The following is a 16973-nucleotide window of genomic DNA, read 5'->3' as shown; positions in this document are numbered from 1 at the left end:
ATTTATTTTATGGGGGCTCCTGGGTGGCTCAGTGGGTTAATCCTCTGCCTTTGGCTCAGGTCATGATCTCAGGGTCCTGGGATGGAGCCCCGCATCTGGCTCTCTGCTCAGAGGGAGCCTGCTTCCCCACTTTCTCTCTCTGCCTGCTTTTCTGGGTACTTGTGATCTCTGTCTGTCAAATAAATAAATAAAATCTTTTTTTAAAAAAAATGATTTATTTTATGAAATGTAACAGAGTATGTCTTGGTAAATGTTCCATGTGTACCAGAAAAAATGTGTATTTTCATATTTTTAGATGGGATGTTCTATAAATATAAATTAGATAATTTGGGTTGATAGTTTATCTGCTATATTTTTATTGACTTTCTGTTTACTTGTCCTGTCCAATATTGAAATAGGCATATTAAGATACATAATTTTAATTGTGTTGTCTATTTTTCATTTGTTTTGTTTATTGTTGCTTCATTAATTCTGAGGTTATCCTATTAGGTACATACATGTTTAAAGTTGTATCCTTTTAATAACTTGCTGAACCTTTCTTTTGTCAGTTATTATTATAGACACTTCTGCTTTCTTTTGATGTATATTTGCATGGCTTTTGTTTTTCCTTCCTTTTATTTTTGACATATTTATATTTTGTATTTAAGGTAGATTTCTTACAGGCAGCATATAGTTGGGCCTTACTTTTTAACTAATTGCACAATCACTGTCTAAATTTGGGTTTTTAAAAACTCTTGTTTCAGCTTATTTATATCTATGACGTTGTCATTTGTTTTCCTAATTTTCTAAATTTGTCCTTTTAGGTTTTTGTTCCCTTTTACCTCGTTTTCTGCATTCTTTTGGATTGAGTGTTTTCATGATCCCATTTTTTTTTATTGGATTACTAAGTATTACTCTTCGCTTTTGACTCCTTTGGGTGCTTTAGAATTTAGAGTATAGATTCAAGTAATATGATGAATAACAAATTAGACATATAAAGAAATTAAAAGTTAGAAAAATAATTACAAAATAAAGGAATAAAAGTTCAAGGAAAGAAAATACTGAATTTGAAAACAGTAATTTTGATAAATTAATTTTAAAAACTTTGTTTTTTGAAAAAATGAAATAAATAAAACATTAACTAACTTTATTAAGAGTAAAGTAAAAAAGAAATAGATACAAAAAATAAAGAAGAAGAAAAAATTATCAGATAAAGAGAGAAATTTTTAAAATGTCATGTGGAGCTATTTTTGCAACTCTGATAATACCCTTGAAAGCTTGGATAAAATGGATGACATTCTATTAATTTGTAACTTACCAAAATTTACTCAAGAAGCTAGAGAAAATTTAAACAGATAAGTTTTCATAGAAAATAATGAAGAAAAAAGACCAATTTCCAAAGAACTACTTCACCCTTTCCGAAAGCTTCAACTAGGTTTCACAAAGAAAATTTTCCAAACCTCTGGGGTAAACGTAATTCCAATCCTGTTTGTTTAAATCTTTTAAGGATATGTTATTTTTAATTTCTTATATTAATCCAGAATAAAATGACAAAACTTAACAAAGTAATCCAATTATATTCATGAACAGCAAGGCAAAAATCCAAAGTAAGATCTTAGGTAGCAGAATCCAGCAGCATCTAAAAGAGCTGACATACCATAAGCAAGTGTGGTTCAGGACAGAAATCCAAATATTGTTTATAACAGCAAATTATTAACATAATCTCTAGGGTCATTAAGGAGAACTATAGGTCTATCTATAGGTGGTGAGAGATATTTGAAAGGAAAATCTATTCTTTTGAACACATACAATAAAATAAAATAGATGGATATTACCTAACCTCAGGAACATTATTTAGATGATCTTTGTCTTACTTTCTAATAAATATAGAGCTTCATTTATCTAAGCACATTGTTCTAATGAATGTCAACATCTGAGATAAAGCATGCTTTCAGATTTTTGGAACATAAAAGATTTTGGTAAGAATTTTAAGACAGATCCAATTTTAATCCATTCTACCTTATTGTTTAGAGAAGATGAAAATGATAATATAAAAAACAATAGTATCAAAGATAAAGGTATACAAAATTGGTAATCCTGAAAAATGTAAATATCTAATTTATAAAGAAAGAAATATCCCCCAGAAAAAGATAAATTTGCATATCAAAATATACCACATAGAGAAAAAATTGATTCTAAACTATCAACACTATAACATCCTATACAATGTATCTTTACAAATCTACTGAACTATAAGAATAAAGAGTCATGTGTACATCTAAGTAAAAAATATAAATCATACAAGAGTCATATTATTTTACTGGAATCAGACATTTTTTACAGCAATCTTCCGTATTATGAAACAGTATTCAAAACAATATAACAGGCCCCAAATGGAGTCGCTTATGCAAAGCCCCTGTCACCAACTAAGACTTAATTGAAGTTTCAGCCTCTTCCAAAAATGGAATCTCAAAACCAGTCAGTCAGAAATAACCTGGTCAGCACTAGTGAAGTTCCTGATAGACTCCATCATGACCTAACATGACCTTGCCACAATCAATCCACTTTGCTGGTAGAATTTCTTTGCTCTGTCTATAAAAGTCTTTCATTTTGTATAGCTTTTCAGAGCACCTTTTTATCTGCTCGATGGGATGATGCCTGATTTATGAATCACTGAATAAAGACAATAAAAATTCTAAAATTTACTCATTTAAGTTTTGTTATTTAAAACCCAGTGAGACAATATCTATAAATTGAGAGAAAAATAAAATGAAACTCAAGAATAGTCAAATTTTCCTTTCTGTAAAGAAGAAATGAACAGGATAATTTCCCTTTGAACGCTTCCTGAAATAAAAATATTTTACTATAAAAATACATTGTCATAGAAAATTTGTCACTATATGTATTAGATCCATTTATACATAGCATTTAGGCTAACCAACTATGGAAAGCATGGTTTCAAAACAGACTGTAACTTTTATAAATTCTGAAAATGTGAAAATAATGTTTAAAAAAAGGAAAGGAGGGAGGAGTCAAGATGGCGGAGAAGTAGCAGGCTGAGACTACATCAGGTAGCAGGAGATCAGCTCGATAGCTTATCTAAACATTGCAAACACCTACAAATCCAACGGGAGATCGAAGAGAAGAACAGCAACGCTAGAAACAGAAAATCAACCACTTTCTGAAAGGTAGGACTGGCGGAGAAGTGAATCTAAAACGACGGGAAGATAGACCGCGGGGGGAGGGGCCAGCTCCCGGCAAGCAGCGGAGGAACGGAGCACAAAATCAGGACTTTTAAAAGTCTGTTCCACTGAGGGACATTGCTCCAGAGGCTAAACCAGGGTGAAGCCCACGCGGGGTCAGCATGGCCCCAGGTCCCACAGGGTCACAGAAGGATCGGGGGTGTCAGAGTGTCGCAGAGCTCGCAGGTATTAGAACAGAGAAGCCAGCTACAGAGACAGAGCCGAGGACTGAACTCTCAACTCGGGGTTACCTTGAACTGGTCGCGGGCTGGGTGAACTTGGAGCGCGGCTAGAGGCTGGGGATACGGGAGTGATTGGGTGCTGTCCTCTGGGGGCGCACTGAGGAGTGGAGCCCCAGGCTCTCGGCTCCTCCGGGCGGAGACTAGGAGGCCGCCATTTTCATTCCCGTCCTCCGGAACTCTACGGAAAGCGTTCAGGGAACAGAAGCTCCCAAAAGCGAACCTGAGCCGATTACTTAGTCCGGCCGCTGGTAAGGGCGGTGCAATCCCGCCTCGGGCAAAGACACTTGAGAGTCACTACAACAGGCCCCTCCCCCAGAAGGTCAACAAAATATCCAGCCAGGACGAAGTTCATCTATTAAGGAAAGCAGGTTCAATCCCTAAGACAGCAGCGCAATTCCAGAGGAGGAGAAAGCAAAGCACGGAACTCATGGCTTTCTCCCCATGATTCTTTAGTCTTGCGGCTACTTCAATTTTTTTTTCTTTTTTCAATTTTTTTTCTTTTTTTCTTTTTTCTTCTTCTGCTAAATTTTTTTAAATTTTTACCCTTTTCTTTTTTAACGTTTTTTGACTAGTTTATCTAAATATATATATTTTTTCTTTCTTTTTTATATTATTTCTTTATTTGTTTTATTTTTTAAATTTTTTTCTTTTTTTTTCTCAACCTCTTTTTATCCCCTTTCTCCCCCCCACAATTTGGGGTCTCTTCTGATTTGGTTATAGCGCATTTTTCTGGGGTCTTTGCCACCCTTTTAGTATTTTATTTGATCCTTCATATCCTCTTATCTGGACAAAATGACAAGGCGGAAAAAATCACCACAAACAAAAGAATAAGAGCCGAAGGCTAGGGACCTAATCAACACAGACATTGGTAATATGTCAGATCAAGAGTTCAGAATGACGATTCTGAACATTCTACGGGCTCGAAAAAGGCATGGAAGATATTAGAGAAACCCTCTCTGGAGATATTAAAGCCCTTTCTGGAGAAATTAAAGAACTAAAATCTAACCAAGTTGAAATCAAAAAAGCTATTAATGAGGTGCAATCAAAAATGGAGGCTCTCACTGCTAGGATCAATGAGGCAGAAGAAAGAATTAGTGATATAGAAGACCAAATGACAGAGAATAAAGAAGCCGAACAAAAGAGGGACAAACAGCTACTGGACCATGAGGGGAGAATTTGAGAGATAAGTGACACCATAAGATGAAAAAACATTAGAATAACTGGGATTCCAGAAGAGGAAGAAACAGAGAGGTAAGCAGAAGGTCTATTGGAGAGAATTATTGGAGAGAATTTCCCTAATATGGCAAAGGGAACAAGCATCAAAATCCAGGAGATGCAGAGAACCCCCCTCAAAGTCAACAAGAATAGGTCCACACCCCGTCACCTAATGGTAAAATTTACAAGTCTTAGTGACAAAGAGAAAATCCTGAAAGCAGCCCAAGAAAAGAACTCTGTAACATACAATGGTAAAAATATTAGATTGGCAGCAGACTTAACCACAGAGACCTGGCAGGCCAGAAAGAGCTGGCATGATATATTCAGAGCACTCAACGAGAAAAACATGCAGCCAAGAATACTCTATCCAGCTAGGCTATCATTGAAAATAGAAGGAGAGATCAAAAGCTTCCAGGACAAACAAAAACTGAAAGAATTTGCAAACACAAAACCAGCTCTATAGGAAATATTGAAAGGGGTCCTCTAAGCAAAGAGAGAGCCTAAAAGTAGTTGATCAGAAAGGTACAGAGACAATATACAGTAACAGTCACCTTACAGGCTAATAATGGCACTAAATTCATATCTCTCAATAGTTACCCTGAATGTTAATGGGCTAAATGCCCCAATCAAAAGACACAGGGTATCAGAATGGATAAAAAAACAAAACCCATCAGTATGTTGCCTAGAAGAAACTCATTTTAGACACGAAGACACCTCCAGATTTAAAGTGAGGGGGTGGAAAACAATTTACCATGCTAATGAGCATCAGAAGAAAGTTGGGGTGGCAATCCTTATATCAGATCAATTAGATTTTAAGCCAAAGACTATAATAAGAGATGAGGAAGGACACTATATCCTACTCAAAGGGTCTGTCCAACAAGAAGATCTAACAATTTTAAATATCTATGCCCCTAACATGGGAGCAGCCAACTATATCAACCAATTAATAACAAAATCAAAGAAACACATCAATAATAATACAATAATAGTAGGGGACTTTAATACTCCCCTCACTGAAATGGACAGATCATCCAAGCAAAAGGTCAACAAGGAAATAAAGGCCTTAAATGACACACTGGACCAGATAGACATCACAGATATATTCAGAACATTTCATCCCAAAGCAACAGGATACACATTCTTCTCTAGTGCACATGGAACCTTCTCCAGAATAGATCACATCCTGGGTCACAAATCAGGTCTCAACCGTATCAAAAGATTAGGATCATTCCCTGCATATTTTCAGACCACAATGCTCTGAAGCTAGAACTCAATCACAAGAGGAAAGCTGGAAAGAACCCAAATACATGGAGACTAAACAGCATCCTTCTAAAGAATGAATGGGTCAACCAGGAAATTAAAGAAGAATTGAAAAAATTCATGGAAATAAATGATAATGAAAACACAACGGTTCAAAATCTATGGGACACAGCAAAGGCAGTCCTGAGAGGAAAATATATAGCGGTACAAGCCTTTCTCAAGAAACAAGAAAGGTCTCAAGTACACAACCTAACCCTACATGTAAAGGAGCTGGAGAAAGAACAAGAAAGAAACCCTAAACCCAGCAGGAGAAGAGAAATCATAAAGATCAGAGCAGAAATCAATGAAATAGAAACCAAAAAAAAAAAAAAAAAACAATAGAAAAAATCATTGAAACTAGGAGCTGGTTCTTTGAAAGAATCAATAAGATTGATAAACCCCTGGCCAGACTCATCAAAAAGAAAAGAGAAAGGACCCAAATCAATAAAATCATGAATGAAAGAGGAAAGATCACAACTAACACCAAAGAAATACAGACAATTATAGAACATACTATGAGCAACTCTACGCCAACAAATTTGACAATCTGGAAGAAATGGATGCATTCCTAGAGACATATAAACTACCACAACTGAACCAGGAAGAAATAGAAAACCTGAACAGGCCCATAACCAGTAAGGAGATTGAAACAGTCATCAAAAATCTCGAAACAAACAAAAGCCCAGGGCCAGATGGCTTCCCAGGGGAATTCTACCAAACATTTAAAGAAGAACTCATTCCTATTCTCCTGAAACTGTTCCAAAAAATAGAAATGGAAGGAAAACTTCCAAACTCATTTTATGAAGCCAGCATCACCTTGATCCCAAAACCAGACAAGGATCCCACCAAAAAAGAGAACTACAGACCAATATCCTTGATGAACACAGATGCAAAAATTCTCACCAAAATACTAGCCAATAGGATTCAACAGTACATTAAAAGGATTATTCACCACGATCAAGTGGGATTTATTCCAGGGCTGCAGGGTTGGTTCAACATCCACAAATCAATCAATGTGATAGAACACATTAATAAAAGAAAGAACAAGAACCATATGATACTCTCAATAGATGCTGAAAAAGCATTTGACAAAGTACAGCATCCCTTCCTGATCAAAACTCTTCAAAGTGTAGGGATAGAGGGCACATACCTCAATATTATCAAAGCCATCTATGAAAAACCCACCGCAAATATCATTCTCAATGGAGAAAAACTGAAAGCTTTTCCGCTAAGGTCAGGAACACGGCAGGGATGTCCATTATCACCACTGCTATTCAACATAGTACTAGAAGTCCTAGCCTCAGCAATCAGACAACAAAAAGAAATTAAAGGCATCCACATTGGCAAAGAAGAAGTCAAACTATCACTCTTCGCAGATGATATGATACTATATATGCAAAACCCAAACGACTCCACTCCAAAACTGCTAGAACTTGTACAGGAATTCAGTAAAGTGTCAGGATATAAAATCAATGCACAGAAATCAGTTGAATTTCTGTACACCAACAACAAGACAGAAGAAAGAGAAATTAAGGAGTCAATCCCATTTACAATTGCACCCAAAACTATAAGATACCTAGGAATAAACCTAACCAAAGAGGCTAAGAATCTATATGCAGAAAATTATAAAGTACTCATGAAAGAAATTGAGGAAGACACAAAGAAATGGAAAAATGTTTCATGCTCCTGGATTGGAAGAATAAATATTGTGAAAATGTCTATGCTACCTAAAGCAATCTACACATTTAATGCAATCCCTATCAAAATACCATCCCTTTTTTTCAAAGAAATGGAACAAATAATCCTAAAATTTATATGGAACCAGAAAAGACCTCGAATAGCCAGAGGAATATTGAAAAAGAAAGCCAAAGTTGGTGGCATCACAATTCCAGACTTCAAGCTCTATTACAAAGCTGTCATCATCAAGACAGCATGATACTGGCACAAAAACAGACACATCGATCAGTGGAACAGAATAGAGAGCCCAGAAATAGACCCTCAACTCTATGGTCAACTAATCTTCGACAAAGCAGGAAAGAATGTCCAATGGAAAAAAGACAGCCTCTTCAATAAATGGTGCTTGGAAAGTTGGACAGCCACATGCAGAAAAATGAAATTGGACCACTTCCTTACACCACACACGGAAATAGACTCAAAATGAATGAAGGACCTCAATGTGAGAAAGGAATCCATCAAAATCCTTGAGGAGAATGCAGGCAGCAACCTCTTCGACCTCAGCGGCAGCAACCTCTTCGACCTCAGCAGCAGCAACATCTTCCTAGGAACAACGGCAAAGGCAAGGGAAGCAAGGGCAAAAATGAACTATTGGGATTTCATCAAGATCAAAAGCTTTTGCACAGCAAAGGAAACAGTTAACAAAACCAAAAGACAACTGACAGAATGGGAGAAGATATTTGCAAATGACATATCAGATAAAGGGCTAGTATCCAAAATCTATAAGGAACTTAGCAAACTCAACACCCAAAGAACAAACAATCCAATCAAGAAATGGGCAGAGGACATGAACAGACATTTCTGCAAAGAAGACATCCAGATGGCCAACAGACACATGAAAAAGTGCTCCACATCACTCGGCATCAGGGAAATACAAATCAAAACCACAATGAGATACCACCTCACACCAGTCAGAATGGCTAAAATTAACAAGTCAGGAAATGACAGATGCTGGCGAGGATGCGGAGAAAGGGGAACCCTCCTACACTGTTGGTGGGAATGCAAGCTGGTGCAACCACTCTGGAAAACAGCATGGAGGTTCCTCAAAATGTTGAAAATAGAACTACCCTATGACCCAGCAATTGCACTACTGGGTATTTACCCTAAAGATACAAATGTAGTGATCCGAAGGGGCACATGTACCCGAATGTTTATAGCAGCAATGTCTACAATAGCCAAACTATGGAAAGAACCTAGATGTCCATCAACAGATGAATGGATAAAGAAGATGTGGTATATATACACAATGGAATACTATGCAGCCATCAAAAGAAATGAAATCTTGCCATTTGCAACGACGTGGATGGAACTAGAGGGTATCATGCTTAGTGAAATAAGTCAATCAGAGAAAGACAATTATCATATGATCTCCCTGATATGAGGACATGGAGATGCGACATGGGGGGTTAGGGGGATAGGAGAAGAATAAATGAAACAAGATGGGATTGGGAGGGAGACAAACCATAAATGACTCTTAACCTCACAAAACAAAGTGGGGGTTGCTGGGGGGAGGTGGGGTTGGTAGAGGGGGAGGGGGTTATGGACATTGGGGAGGGCATGTGCTATCGTGAGTGCTGTGAAGTGTGTAAACCTGGTGATTCACAGACCTGTACCCCTGGGGATAAAAATACATTATATGTTTATAAAAAAAAAAAAATTGGAAGGGGAGGCGAACCATAAGAGACTATGGACTCTGAAAAACAACCTGAGGGTTTTGAAGGGTCAGGGGTGGGAGGTTGGGGGAACAGGTGGTGGGTAATAGGGAGGGCACGTTTTGCATGGAGCACTGGGTGTTGTGCAAAAACAATGAATACTGTTATGCTGAAAAAATAAATAAACTAAAAAAAAAAGGAAAGGAAGAGAGTAAAAATGTGAAGAAATCATACGGGTGGTTATTTTCTCATATTCTACAATACACAGTCAATAATAATGTTACTGAAAGTTTAAATACTCCACCTTATAATGTTTCATTTTAAACTGTAAATAATTTAAGAAATGAAAGCTGCTCTGCTGTAAAACCATCTCTTTGTCAGTTGTCCAATTCATATTAATATCTAGTTCTTCTGTTGAAACTAATTAATTTAACATGTGATATTTTATTAACATAAAACATATAGCATGATCTCATTCTTGAGACATTATCAGTCATCTCTCTCTTAAATATTTATTCTTCGAACCACTGATATTCAGAATCATGTACCTCAAATGTTGATGTCTGGAGAATAGATTTGGGTATAACTTTTTATTTCTTCTTCCTATTCTAGCTTATTTGAATTTTGATATGGGGCATATCCTGCATTTTTAGAAGCCTAATGAAGTTATTTTTGAAATATAAAGACATTTGTCCAAATGAAGAAAAATACCTGGTTATGTAAGATCAACCACAGAGCTGTGATAGAATTGTGCAGCAGGTCTAGACCTACTCACCCAGAATAATACTGCCAAAGTTCAGAACACAAGGAGCCTAAGACAAGAATTAGTATCTGTTTCTCAAAGTGCAAACACACAGGATGGCCACATGTATAGTAATATGTGGTAACAATGGTAGAATACCCAAATGATACATTCATTAGTTACTAAAAACAGAACTGAAATCACTGATTTTTTTTTTAAATCTGACATAAGAGATGTAGTTGGGTATTTCTATTTTATGTGAAAACTACAGCATTAAAAGTTCAACAATAAAACACTAATAAATGCACAATGCAAATATTTATCTTTTCTGAACCAGTATTTTTCTGTCAATATCAATAAGAGCAGTGCAAAATCCCTTTTATGTTTCCAACATGTGTGAGAGACAAGGAAGTAAGGGGTGGATTTGTATAAATTTGTGACTATTATAGATTATGCCTAATTATATGAAAGAATATTTGCAAATTTATGAACTATAAAGCTGTATATTTTGATTACTAAAAGGACAATCCATCAATCAAATAGACCGTATCTCTTATTTATAAAAATCATTACATGAAACTTGACTGAAACTGACCCTCATTATAAAAAATCATGTCACATAGCAAAATAGTTGTAGGGACCGGAGCACCTTAACATTATCTGAGAGGTACTAATTACTTTAATGAACAGAGAGGACTTGAATTCAAATGATTCTCACGGAAAAGAAAAGTCCAACCATCATAGTTAATCAATTCACTTGCAATTGATAACATCGGCCCCCTGTTTTAGTCCTAACATTTATAAGAAAATAAGTAACAAGAAGTATTAGTGGATCTCAGCTGAGTATGGATTCTGTAGTTTTAATAAAAATAACTTACTGCAGCAATTAAAGATCATTAAGTAGTCAAGTCTATGTTTTTAAGTCTTTAATCTGAATAGGTCAATAGACTCAGATCTTCTGTTTATTAAAGTAATTAAAATGGACATATCACAATACCCTTGGTTGCTAGTAAGCTCCATGTTATTCTAGAACTACTGAATCAATAAAAGGGGAACTCCTCAACAATTCAAAGGACTCAGACCATTGTGTTGTGCAGCTCTGTACTTACACCTTCCATTTGTCCACTTTCATTCTTGCTTTATGTATCTCCAGAGATAGGTGTTCATGCTTTCTCTGCTTTAAATAGAATATTTTTGCAATTATCATTTATAAGATAAACAATGCCTTGAGTATTTGAATCAACCATTATTTTTTTCTTTTTTCATTTGGCTTTAAAACTTTTACATTTCTAGCCAATAATCTATGCCATTTTCCTTTCTCTGTTACAAAGGTGATACTTTTTTATCACCATTTTTGTAACCGGAGACTATTTTCTTTATACTTTTCGGTATGTATTGGGTGCTTTGTCCCCTTTACATATCTCAGCAACCATAATTATTTTCCCACATAGCTGAGTTGTTGTTAGTTGTTGTTTTTTTTTACTCCACTGTGGAAATTATTTCTTACATACCTTTTTAAAAAATCATTTTAGAAATCTCCCTGTCAAGAAAAAAATATGTAATTTGTAGCAACATTTTTTGTGCTGGTGAAAAGCGTTAATCTCCATTTCATCCGCTAAGTGATCACAGTTTACATGTGGTTTAATGGGACTACCTATGCATGACGGATATTGCTAAATTATGTAAATCTCATAATAAGTTTATCTGGTAATATGATCAGAATAACAGACAATGCTTTGCTTGAAACCCCATGACAAATACCACAAAAAATTGGAAGGAGCATAACTAAGGTTTTGTGTGTGTGTGGTAAGAAAATTAAAAAGAACATTTTATATAATACATATATGCATAGTTCTTACATCAAGCTTTATTCTTCTTTTTGATCTTAAGGAGTTGTTGGCTGCGTATTCTGAAGGACTTGAAAGCTAAGAAAATTTACATCTCAGCATCAAAGCTAATATATAGAAAAGAAGGACCAACAACTGGCCTAGAACCTGAACAGCCCACATTCTAATTTTACAGTTTATAGAAAACCCATGCCCTTTGCATAACAAGGACTGGAAGGTTAAATCTTAAAGTCAACTCATTTCTATTGTCTAGGTCAGGCACAAGTGGACAGATAGGGCAGCTACTGAATTGATGTGACTTAAAGGATCCTTAAAGATAGCTATGCCACCCCACCATCCCCCCACGCTGGGAACATTTATTTCCCCACCATCCTACCACACCTGAGATGTCTAGTATTATCCTAAGACATGGAATCATGGAATTGGCAAATGTTACCTTTAATGGCAAAACGGACTTTGCAGATATAATTAAATTGATAATCTTGGGATGGGGAGGATATCCTGGGTTATCCAAAGTGGGTCCTAAGGGTAATCATGTATCCTTATAAAAGGGAGATGGAGGGAGATAATCCTAGAGACAGAAAATGATCCAATCTGATGATAGAAGCAAGATACTACCTACCTGGCTTTGAAGATGGACGAAGGGGCCCAGAGCCAAAGAAAGCAAGAAATGCACCTCTAGAAGATGGAGGCCAATAAAATGATTCTTTTCAAGATCCATTGGAGGGGCTCAGCCCTAATTTGGGACTTCTGATCTCTAGAACTATAATAATAAATTGTGTGTGTATGTGTGTATGTATGTGTGTGTGTGTTTAAGCCATCAAGTCTATAGCAATATGTTATAGAAGCAATAGGAACTTAATATACTTAGTAATCATATGGATGACTTAGACACTTGAAACCTATCTATACGCAAGCATTCTAATTAATAATAGCATTAGGAAGCAAGGAATAGGAATACAGATGTGATCAGGTAAGATTTTATTCTGAAGTCAAAAAAGAAGGCTGCTTCAAGGAAGCTGGGGGTTTGGACAGAGAATAATTGAGAATAGCACATCTTTTATCCCACCTCTTAGTACTGTACATCTTCTTTAACTCTGTCTTAATGTATATTACCACACTTGGTCATATAATCGCAATAACATAAGCAACTTCCAACTCGACCATGGCTGGAGTGTCTGCTTCTTGCAGAGCAAATGCAGAGAACAGTGTCATGCTAGGAATGCAGAAAAGAAATACTGTGACACTCTTCCCTTTAGAGCAGTGAGAAAAGGACCTACCCACTTCAGATATTGCGAGGTTTTTCCTTTTCCCTTCATCTGAGTCGAAAACAAATACCTCCTACTGAACTCACAGAACCTGTCACCTTTTTGTGTACTGTATTCCATATGACATAATGGTTACAAGGGTTACAAAAGAAATGAAAGAAAACTAGCTTAGTCAGAGCTAATGACCTATTTATAAAGGTAATAGCATCCTGTGATGATCTAAATCTATATTCTGTTTTTATTCATACAGGTTTGAAGGTCTAAGATATATATGTCCTTATAGATATTAAACCTTCTTTCAAATAAACATGTCAGAAATATAATTTAAAGTGGTGTTTGTTTACAAAGGGAAGACGCTGAAAGGAAGTAACTGACTGCAATTAATCAGGAAAGTTTCCTGGAAGAGGTCAATTTTGAATTGTGTTTTAACCAAAAGAGAGTCATTGATTGGCATAGAAGATGTCACGGAAAAGCTAGGATCTTCCCACCACCAACACCAAGTAATAATGTAAGTGACACTTCCGTGGATGTAGCAAGTAGAATCTGAGTACATTTGAAACCCTATTATGGCACTTTGTTTAATGGCAAGTGTGAAACACCTCTGCTAAATCATTCCTGGCATAATCAATGTAGTCACTGCCGTGTCTAACTGCATTTTCATAGGTTTGCTGCCTTAGCACATTTCCAGAGTTACTCCCTCCTCTCCTTCACCAGCTCTCTCCTAAAATGCTCTGGTAATCATCCTTTACTGAACTTGAAGGCTGTGTCCTCTTCAGAATGTTCATCTATACCAATGGCCTTCTGAGTGTAATGGCATGTAATTACTGTTCCCTCCTTAAACCGTGTAACTTCCGCAACTGTAAAAGTAAGCAGTAATCTGCCAAAATTCCTTCCCTCTAGGAGAAACACGAAAGTGAAGCAAGGTTATTGGCATCCATGCCAAGCAGACAGAGACTGACAAAGCCAATTCATGCTCTTGTCTGCAGGATCAAATTAAAGGCATGAGCCAAGGCTTTCCTTGAGCCTTGACCTGACTGGGTCACTGTGAAATGACCTCACTCCACATTTGTGTCAGTTGAAACAGGGTTGTCTTGAGAGTGAGCCAGATTTGGGCTATTTATTTTTGTTAATACAATCAATTATTATGATAGTTCATCAGGGTTGTGAGTGAGTGAAATTTCTAAAGATGCTGGGTCTATAAGAATTCAATTATGACTCATTCCGTAGATTAGCATCAGCACACTAATATTAAAACATTCTTGACTCATCGCATATAAATATATCCAAGTGAAATATTCATCAATCAGTCAATACATATAATATGTCAAGCTTCCACATGGCGTTTGTAACATTTAGATTGCTTCTCTACCAACAAAGTATTTGCAGAAACACTGACAAATACAGTTAGTGGTCTTTTTGGTAGATGTTGACTGTCAATAAAAAATGAAAATGCTAAAGAATATCCCCAGAGCAAATAAAATATTTTTAAAGTGACTAAAACACCTACAGAGCAGTAAGATTTTATTCTAAATATTTACATTTCAGTATTAATTCTGATACTAAAATACACAAAGAGAATACACCTGTTAATAAAAACAACTCAAGCCCGCCTTCAGGCTATCTCACACATTTTCCTGTCTGTGTCTGGCATAAAGATGACATTAACAAGTATACATCAAAGCATTACCTTCACAATGGAGTCGGGATTAAAACCTCCAAGGTAGGAATCTTTCACGCAATGTGAATGTATCTCAAGGCGTCTTCTTCCCTCCACCAGTCAAACTGCACATATTTAGGATCTGGATTTCTCCTGGATTAACCCAGATGTTTTTTTGGGGGGTGGGGAGCAGTCATCGAAGTAGACTGCCCAGATATCTCTTTAGGAAAACCTGCCTGGCAAGCACAGGTGACTGAAAGCCCCCAAATGTTGTGATTTTGTACCTACCTGTGTGCGTCAGACCACTCCCAGTCTGGAACTCCCAGTCAGTGACTGAGCATGGCAGGAATGGAGGAAAATGGTACAATCCTCACCCACTAAGTGAAAGGGATTTGCTATCAGCCTGAATGAAACTCTCCAAACAGCACCGTATTCTGAGGCTCTTCCTTACAGTTGATATGTGAAGGCTCTCTCTGCCTTCTCCTACTCCTTTCCTCCATAGTCATTTACCCAAGAATCTCCTGCACATCTAGTACAGTCTTGGTATCTGATTCTTGGAGAGCCAAAACTGAAACAGATGGTTCCAGTGATGGACTGACCACCATTCCCAGTGATCCCTGGGGGACTTGGAGCCTCACTCTAAACTTTGCAAGATTAGAAGTCTGAATACACTCTTCCCAGGGGATATAGGAAGAGTTTCTTTGAATTATAGACTACAGCACTGTCAGGACACTTTGGACTCCTTACATTTAGGGACCAGTAGGCAAGAAATAGATGTTACCATGTTGGCAGGGTAAATTGAGTGGGCAGCAAAAGGATATAGGGTTGCTTTTACACACTAGAGGAAGGGAGGAATACCATAGAAACTGGGTCATGGATTCATGGGGCTTCTAGATACTTCTTTGCTCAGTTGTCATGGAAAGAGATGTATGAAGCAATCTGGTAGAGAGAGAAGTATGATTACCAAGGGTTTAGACTCCTCAGGAAGGAAGATATCTCTGGATAAGCTTTCAAGACCTGCCCAGGGAACAGGCAGAGGTGAAGGGAATTCACAATCTGGAGGGTGGTGAAATATCTTGCTAGCTACTAAACAACCCTCTTTGAAGTTTCCTTGCAAGAGTAATGGGCCACCAGAACTATGGAATATGTGCCCCCATCTCTGTGCAGAAGTGGATCTCTATAGCCAAAGGGCACTTTTTAGGTGTCTTGCTCAGCTCCCTCTTCATGGAAACCTGCTGTGGGAGCATAGCTGGTTGAGAAACTTCAGCTGCTACACTTTGAACGCCCACCACACTTTCCCTGGCTGTTCCCAGACAATGACGGAGCCCTGCAGAGTGTATTGGAACCTGGTCACGCCTGGCCCACATGAATTAATGGGCAACTTTCATTCAGGCACTCCTGATTAGTGTGGACAAAATGTTCTCAGAGCCGTCCTTCATGACGAAACGTTTTCTACCCAATGCTTTCTCCCTCGTTTCACAGATGTCAGACCTGCATCCTGGTCTAGAGGCTTTCCCGCCTACTTAATGTGCACAAGAAATTCCCTGATAAATCTCTCACATATCTAGTCCAGTCTTGGCATTTGCTTCTCAGAGGACAGAAATGACACAATCCGTCAGTAAAAAAGGTGTTGCACTTTAACTGATTCAGCATACCCTGTGTCTCCTCCTTCCTACACTCTTTCAATCGGAAGCAGTCCCAATTTCATTGCCTTCCAATGACCTTACACAGTTAAAAAAAAAAAAAAAAAAGTGAATGCTCTTTTTAAAAAACTTGTTTCAATATGACTAGTCCTCTCTCTGACCCTAAGTGGAAATAAACCAGTGTCCTCATTACTTCCATAAATGTTCTCCTTTGTTTTCCATAAAAATGAATCTTAATCTTCTCCATGAAATATTTACTTATAATTCCAAGACAAAATTGGATTTTTCTTTTCTAAATTTTTATGCTACCTAAAATTTTATGGCCATAAAACCTAACAATAGGATGCAACTTCTCAATTTGTGCTTTAAATCTTTATTTTATTTACAAAATTGATTAAAGCCTAAATTGATTTCAAATATTAACACTATGGCTAATGCTTTCTCTTCACAAAT

This window comes from Meles meles, chromosome 9 (assembly GCF_922984935.1).
Source record: "Meles meles chromosome 9, mMelMel3.1 paternal haplotype, whole genome shotgun sequence".
Classification (NCBI taxonomy): Eukaryota; Metazoa; Chordata; class Mammalia; order Carnivora; family Mustelidae; genus Meles; species Meles meles.
Note: the sequence above shows the minus strand (reverse complement) of the source record.